Here is a 9,110-nt window from a genome sequence, read left to right as displayed (position 1 = left end):
TTTATTTGAACATTTTTTTTGAAGACTTTATTGGAACATTTATTTTTTGAATACTTCGCCCATGTGACATTCAAGGTTTAATTAGCATGCTCGGCTTTGGTGCCGAACATCGTCGTCGTAGGAGGCCTAACAACGACACAAAGAGTTATTTATTTTTTACAAGTCGCTTTTAGAATCGAGTGCTTTTTCATACGCCCTCGTAGCAATTGTTTTTACGAAAAGTTGTTTTTTTTTTGCTACGTATTTTCTTCATGCGTGGGCACCGAGGCTGCTGTGCTTGACCAAAAGGCCAGGCAGCAACTTCAGCGCCTAGCAGTGGGCGTGAGAAATATTGGCGCCCAGCCAGGGGCGCTGAAAATGCGTCCCTGACTGGTACTCGTTTTCTGTTCGCGTATATTCTTTTGTTTTATGCGACTTAATTTTGCGTGCTTGCCTAATAACGTCCTTTACGCGTTGTGCAGCGTTTGTGGGATTTGTTACAGGCCATCCCGAGCGTCGCTTATTTTCGTGGCGATCGTTCGGGTTTGTGGAACACGTATTTTGGTATAACTCTTTGGCCAATTGGTTTATGAATGTTTGGGTAACTTTTAAGGTCGTTGGTTTTTCTAAGATTATTTGTCTAGCATTATTCGTACACACAATCATAACATAGTCACATAGTACGCTACACATAACTACATTACAAACATGGATTTGAAAATTAAATATGTCACGTAGTTTATGATAGGCTACTATGGGTAGTATTTGCGCCTGGCTTGGTACCGCTTCTATCGTAGATCCAACACATGCCCCGGTCGAGGTAGTGTCTGCAACAGACAAATTTCGCTCAAGAGGCCAACCCGCAAGTGCAAGCCAAGGGGGCATGCAGGCGAGAGGGACCTAATGAGCGAGCGATTGGGTTCGGGATATGTGTACTACCTGCACAAGTACCGAGTGGGAAACATATGCGGCGTATGCACCCCCCTATTGGCGAAAAAAGGTATCCTTAGTCCCAACTCCCGAGGGAGCCGAGATTCGTTATGATGTTCTGCCCGTTCACATTAATATGCTGATTTTCAGGTCGTCCCAACTTGATGGGGAAATAAACGCGGGGTAGGATCGTTTCACCCTTCGGCTATTTTGATTACCTACAAGCACGAGTATTTCCTTCACTATCCCCAGTGGAGTCGCCACTGTGAGGGGGTCGAAAAAGCGCGAGGCTAATGCGTGACCTGTCCCTCGTGGGTGTGACGATTCTTTTTATTCAATCAAGTGTAATTGGATTTCCTGTGAGTATACACCCAATTGACTAGTAATATAGGAGTCGCCATTCAGTTTTTAACGACAATGAGAAAAACTGACAAAACCCGGTTATCGTGACATAAAGGGAGTGCAATTATGTTTGACCACGACGGTCGTAGGTTCCCTTGTGATCCCTGGTGTGGGGATCTCTCAATATACACCCGCAAGGTAGAGATTGAGGGTTCGGGGGACTGTAACTACCGAGAGGAGTAATTCGCTCGTCGATAACTCCAGAGGCAGGATATCCTTACTAGCTCAGCATAAATAATTGAAGGGACATGCGTTAACTATTAAACTAATCTGAATTAATTTTAGCAATATGCAACATAAAATACTAATTCGATCGTGATTATCTGATTTAAATAGCATTGAGGGACCTAGCATGATAGTCCGATTTCCCAAAAATATTATATTTGTTAGGCGTGATAGAACAATCAAATTAGGTTAGTTTAACAGTTCATAAAAAGGGCGAGGAAAGCAGTTAAATCATCGAAAAGGGACATATTACGACGCACCCTTGAGAGGTGCATCACGGTTCTCAGAAAACTAACCACTTTGACTTTGCTATTTCTCCTTTTTATTTAACGAATCTCGATTATGGGACAGGATACGTTCTGTTCGATTTATGGATCGATTGCGACAGAACGCGTGAACAGTTTCGCAGCGAGAGGTTTAGGCTAAGGGGTTTAGAGTCAATACTCAGAATATATTATGTGTTGTTGTGTGTCGTTTCACGTCGAAACTAGGGGCCTATTTATAGGGAAGAGTTCGTGGAAAGATAGAATTGCAGAGTTCTAATCCATGAAGAATTAGGAAAAAACTCGTCCCAGGTAAATTCGGCGCCCAGCTCTGGGCGTCAAAGATTTCGGCGCCCAGGGCTGGGCGTTGAAAATAGAGATCCATGCAATTTCAGCGCCCAGGGCTGGGCGTCAAAGATTTCGGCGCCCAGCTTTGGGCGTTGAAAGTGATGTCTGGGCCGAATTCTTTGTCAGATTCGGATTCCTGAAATCCGTAGAGTTTGAGATTAATTCGAGTCTTTTAGCGCGTATCAATTTGTGACGGAATGCGTCTGGGCCCGTTACGAACTCTAGGCTCGTTAGGATTTAAATTAATACGTAACTCTTATTTCCGAATCCTATTAGGAATAGGATTCTCGCAGTTTTCTATCTCATTTAGGATTTATGTTGGAATGCAACACCTAATTCTGACAGGTTTCTATCTTTTATGATTTGCCACCTTTAGAAGCTACCTTTTACGGCAGTTACTATTTTTAGCAGGTTTCCATAAATAGCAGGTTTCGGGTGAAATGAAATAGGGAATCGAGATTCGTTTATTTTATAGGAGATGCGTTGTCAAGTGGAGTTTTTATGCTTTCATCATCGAACCTTTCCCTTGCGGGAATGGGGACAAAAGTAGGTGTCTACACTAAGTTGGAATGATCGAAGTCAATTAGTACTTGATTTGATCAATGATGAATCATAAAGACTTTTCCTATAATTTCTAAAACAAAATGCTCAACTACCACCAAACTAAACCAAATTCGTCAAAGCTATTGAAAAGTAATTTCAGAATATCTTTTCATAATATATCAAAAGAGTTCCTAAGCTCAGTGAGAGCTTAGTGTTTGTCATTCGACAAACTAAGGCCCAAGTATAGATATGTGTTTCATTGTAATTTATTCAAATGAGACACAAGGGTATTGTTTCTACCACGAATTTTTGAGAACATAATGTTTGTTTACTCGAAATAATGTCCTTTTGGAGATTCGTTTCCAAAATGATAAGTGGGAGAAAATAGACCTCGAAAGTCTTCGAGGCGAACAACAAACATAAACGGAGATTCCGGAGGCTTTTCGAAGTTCTTCAGAAAATCCGAACACTTATTCTTTAAGGACTTTAGAAGTTGCTTTAAAGAATAGACATCTCTTAGAAGACTTTACAAGTGCTTCAAGGAGAACAGAATATTCAAGGACTTTCATGTGTCTGCTGATATTCTATTGTTTGATGATCTATACCCAAGTAGGCATAGAGTTAAAAAGTCACTGGAACTATGAGATTCTTCTATTAGATAGTGAAGAAACCTACAACTTGCAGTCAAGCTATTATCATGTAGATTAATGAGTTTGTGACCTGTAAGAAAGCTATGACGAAACCCAGATTCCCTAAAATGGTTAGAGGCCATATATAGACTCAAATGTTTTAAATGGTTAGAGGCCATAAAACATACTCAATGATTTGATGACAAAATGAAAATTTTGTTGATTTGAAAGAATAGTTTCACACCTATTGGTTGCAAGTTTGTTTTAAGGATAAAAACCATCAAACATGAAATTGTGTTCACACACAAAGCTAGATAAGTTACTAAAGGTTACAAGCAAATTCACGGTGTGGATTGTGTTGAAACCTCATGCAAAATCGTAGTGCTTAAGTCTATAATTCAAGCAATGATTGCATATTGGTACATATGGCAATTGGATGACAAAACGAATTCCTCAATCAAATGTTGGAAGAAACTATGTACATGGTATATCATAGGATTTGTGGATCCAAATAAATACTTGAAAAGGAAATCTAGCTTATGAAATCTAAGTATAGATTTAAGCAAGCAATTCGGAATTGGAATTGTATTTTAGTGAAGCTAATAAGTATTTTAGTTTCATAAAATGTACATGATTCTTATAGATATATAAGAAGTTTAGTGGGAGTATATAAAACTTAATTGGTCCTATGTGTGTCATACACATATCTCTCTATTGTGAAATAACATTCGAATGCTAATGACTTAGATTTGAAAATTATTCATCAATGACGGACCAAGGCGAAACTTAGTGCATACTGGATATTAAGATACATTCACAAAGATCTTATGATATTGTTTTGGATTAAGTAATGGCATTTACTAAATCAAACACAAAAGACTCCATTGGAGATATTCGATCCATATGAATAAATCTAAGTAATGAATGTTTGAACTATGTATAAGCATTTACTAAGTTAAACATCAAAGGATCTGAGTAAGATTCTTAACCAATATTATATGTCAAAGGATATAGATGGATTTAGTATCTACTGAAACTAGATGGGCTAAAGCTACATGAATAGAATTCAATTGGGAATTATTCTGCAAAAGAATTTATCATGTATGATATAATATGAGGATCGCCAAAAATGTATCGTATGACTTTAGGCATGACGAACATATACCAATCTCTATTGATCTAAGTAAAGATCAACTAGATTGAGATCAAGAAAAACTTATGGTACTTGAAAAGGTACATAGGAACAGTTCTTGATTCAAGGAAATAAGGATATGCTAAATATTGATGCTACACGCATAAACACTGGCAAATGATCAGGAAAGATCCCTTTGGAGTTAACCATTGGCAAGGACGAGCTATAGAGCATCGTGTTTTAAATGGCAACATGGATTGGAGACCATGAGTTGTTGCGTGGGAAATTAAAATAATAATTTCTATGTTCTAAGATATAGTTGGAAAGTCTTCCGCATATCTGTGAACTGCTTGGATAAGTAAATCCAACCAAAGAATCACTAGCAACCTATATAGTTGAAGTAAAAGTACTTATTGCCTAAGAAGAAATAAAACAGGGTTGTTTACGTTAAAGAGTTCTTCACTAAACTTGGGTGGATCACATGTCTGCTGACTTGATGGTTCTTCATTGCAAAATGCGTAGAACCACTATCGAAGTAAGAAAGACTAGATCACATAATAAACAAACTCAAAAGATCTTATCATCCTATCTCGAAGAACATTCGATGAAAAGGATATTAAGATTGGCAAAGCATGATAACTAAACCTGTGCAACAAGTGAGAAGCAACACTCACATTGTAGCACTGGAAATCAAGCATAGCCATGAATTCCATGAACTTTTAAAGATGGGTTTGAGGCCCATGGTTGTAAAACGTTGGGGTTGAACATTTATCATATATGAAATGTATTTTCATATTCCATTTAATCTTGGTTTAGTATTAAATGATGATCATGAGTCCCTTCAATTTGACGTTATATTCAAGATAGACTGTCAGGACCAGTCCTGTGACTAAGAAATGTCTATCAAGTGAACTTGAATGTCAAAAATGTTGAAAATGCTCCCTGGTCGGAGTTTTCTATAAAGATGGACGCATAGAAAACGTTAGACGACTAGAATGCAAGATGACTAGTAGTTCTGTTTTTCTTGAACTATGTGGACATGGCAATGTCGTCATCATTTGCATAGATACTTACTTTGGGAAGACTAGTATCGGACAGACCTATGAAACTTTACTGTAAGAGATGAAAATCTGTCATAAGTAAATTTCATTAAAATTATTAGACACTAATCCTCAATACCTGAGTGATTTGAGATTACTGAGCTGAATACCTGAGTGATTTGAGATCAAGTGAGCTGAATGCCTAGCTAGAGGTCGCTTCAGTTCAAGTGGAATTAATGATATTAATCCACATCTTACTCTTGACTGAACCCGTAGGGTGACACAAATAGTACGTAAACGGATCAAGTATTTAATGACATTAAATACTCCATCTATGGATATTCGGAATCGACGGATCTTGGTTTCAGTGGGAGCTGAGATCGTCAAAAACAAGAAATGAATACTCCGGAAACGATGATGTTGCCAGAAACGGAAATATGGATCGTATCGGAAATATAAATATTATCCAAGTCGTAGATGTTGCCGGAAACGGAAACATGGTACGTATCGAAAAATATTATTGGAAATGGAAATATTGCCAGAATCGGAAATATTGTCGGAAACGGAAATATTGTCAGAATCGGAAATATTATCGAAACCGGAAAATAATTCCGGAAACGGAAATATTAAATATTTGTTCGAAACGGAAATTAATTCCGGAATCGGAAATATTAGAATATTGTTCGTATCGGAAATGAATTCCGGAATCGGGAATTTAATCGGAAGCGTATCGTACGAATTAGCATCGGACGAGGCTCGCTAGACGAAAGCCCAGCACGAAGCCAGGCCGTCGCCCAGCAAGCCACACGCAACAAACCACACGCCAAGCCTCGACCAGGCCCAGCGCAAGGCCAGGCCCAGCCAAGGCCTTGGGCGCGTGCGCGGATCACAGGCAGCGAGCTGGGCCGAGGTGCTGTGCGCTCAGCGTGGGCCGCAAGGCCTGTGCGCGGGTGTACGGTGCTCGTGAAATGCTCGTGTGCGTGCTATACGAATCCTAAAGCTATCGGGATTCGACATATGATTAAATTCTAATCCTAATAGATAAAGTTTATTTAATAGAGTCCTAGCAGGATTCTAATTAAACTAAATTAGTATTCTAATAGGATTATAAGTCTTTTTCCATAACTCAATAAATAGGGGCCTAGGGTCACAAATTTATATACAACATTGAAGTATTCAAAGGTAAGATTTTGAAGCAAAGATCAGCCAAACACTTGCAACCTATTTAGCCGAAATTCTTATAACCTTAAGGGCGATTCTAGTTGGTCAAGCTTAAGGCGGATCCGGACGTGTTGTGGACTATCTACGGAGGGACGACACTTGGAGTCCTAAAGACTTGTTCTTGTTCGGTTCGGGCGCAGCTAGGAAGGGCACGCTACAAAGTGTATGCACCTAAATTATGCTAAATGATTATGTGTAAATAATATGTTTCCTGGCATTAAGGTTTTCCGCATGATTTGTGTTTTGTCATATGTATCAAAACCTAACAAGTGCTGGTGTTTGCGAAGGCGAAGGGAGAGAGGAAGAGAGGCCAGTGGCTGGGCAGCGGTGCTGGGCAGTCGGCGATGGCGCGGGCTGGTGGCTAACGTGCAGGCTGATGGTGGTGCGTGCGAGAGGAGCAGCAAAGAGGGAGCAGAAAAGTGTCGTGCAAGAGGGAGGAGGGAAAAGAAAATAGGAGGGAGGTTTTCACGTGAAACTTGAGAGGCGTGGGGAATGAAAATTTTTTGTGTGGGTAAACTTTGGGGTTTAGGTGGTTTATTTACTTTGTGGGCTTTAATAATTGGGTTAGGATTATGATTCTTTTTCGAATTTGAGAGTGTTTGAGTTAAAACCCGATAAGAAATACTTTTCCAAAACCGAAGTGTTTCAAATCGTTTTCGAATTATGATTCTAAAAATGTTTGATTTCATAAACCATTAACATATTTAAAATGCACTTAAATAAAATAAATATACATTATATATATATATATATATATATATATATATATACATATATATATATATATATATATATATATATTTTTTTACTAAAATTCACAAATTTGCTTTAAATATAATTAATTATACGTTAAAATATATTAATAACCTTTATAAATTTATGGGGGATTACAAAGTCTCCACGTGAGTTGTTAAACTAGAATTAACAACCGATTGAGCAAACGAGCATTTGGTGATGTTTTTAGTACGGAGTATTTATTACTGTATAAAAGTTTCTGTTAAAATTGTTGGGGTCGACAACCCCCCCACCATCCTCTGTCTCCGCCCATGCTCACTGACGTCCACCACTATACATTAAAAGCATCACCAAATGAAGTTAATGTAAATTCCACTACCACTACTCCTATTAGTGATGAATATTTTACCCGATAGATAGAAAAAGTTTTTTTTTTTTCTCTCTTAGTTTTTCCAAAATAGTGAGTATGGACCATGGAGTATCCAATTAAAAGATTCAAAAGGAGTGAAATTTTGTTGTTACTCCAATACTCCGTTATCGATATGAGACAGAAAATATCATCAAAAGGCTCAAAGGAATGGAGCGTGATGTGAATTTCTAATTAATTAAACAGTCTTGTTTTTGCTTTTAATTGCTAAGATTATACTCAAATATGTGTTATGTGTGTGCATGATATGACTTTTTAAATACAAAGTTAACGTCGAATGGTAACATATTTTGTTGGCACTTTATAGTTTATTATGCCCATTAACTTTATAAGCTCATCACGATTAGTAACTAACTTTTTACTTCCAAGCTAATACGAGTAGCCTCTGTACTCTGTAGCTACTATGGGGACAATTCCACTTCTTATTTCCCTTTTAAGAAAAAGAATGAGTTGTTTACTTCTTTTTCTTTTTCTAATTACTACCTCCGTTCCTTAATACTCGCACCATTTTGATTGGACACGTTTGCAAATGCACAACTTTGATCACCAATATATTTAACTACTGTTAAGCTTGACCATATTGCATATTAGTCAGCTTTGTACTTCAGTGCAATACGTGCTAACACTTTGTGCATGAGAAATGCCATGCTGGCATAATCTGTTAGTGTTACTCCCTTATTTCTAGGAGTTTAGTTATAACATATTTTGGTTGCTTCTAGAATCTGTATTAAGCTATAAAAGGCAACACCATTGTAATAATTATCATTCATTCTGTTTTTCATCAAATCAATAATACAATTCTCTCTCTTTCTGTATTCACATTTGAGCACATTTTGTCATGGTATCAGAGCAGAATAAAAGATTCTTGGCTCATTTTTTCTAAAATTCCGCAAAACTTTTCCTGTTTTTCTTAAAACATTCTACTACAAATTTGTTTCTGATCTGCAAATTGTTGAATTGATTTTCTGGTGATAGCAGTTTGATTGATTGCTAATCGTCTATCTTTAAAGTCTATTCACCAAGTTTTCTTGGAACCGGGGCTGGGGTAGTATGAGGCTAGAGCATAGTTTCAATGTACGGTCTGTTCTACACGAAGTATTTTATTAGCTCGAAGTCATTGTAAATTCACCCATTCGAAAGGATGGTGTCAGGTAGTCCGCCTGGGTTTTCTTTCCTTATCAAAAAAACAAAACAAAAAAAAACTATTTTCTGAGTTCTTCTTCTTCTGCTAATTCT

Source organism: Spinacia oleracea, chromosome 2 (genome assembly GCF_020520425.1).
Source record: "Spinacia oleracea cultivar Varoflay chromosome 2, BTI_SOV_V1, whole genome shotgun sequence".
In the NCBI taxonomy this organism is placed as follows: domain Eukaryota; kingdom Viridiplantae; phylum Streptophyta; class Magnoliopsida; order Caryophyllales; family Amaranthaceae; genus Spinacia; species Spinacia oleracea.
This window is presented reverse-complemented; position numbering follows the sequence as displayed.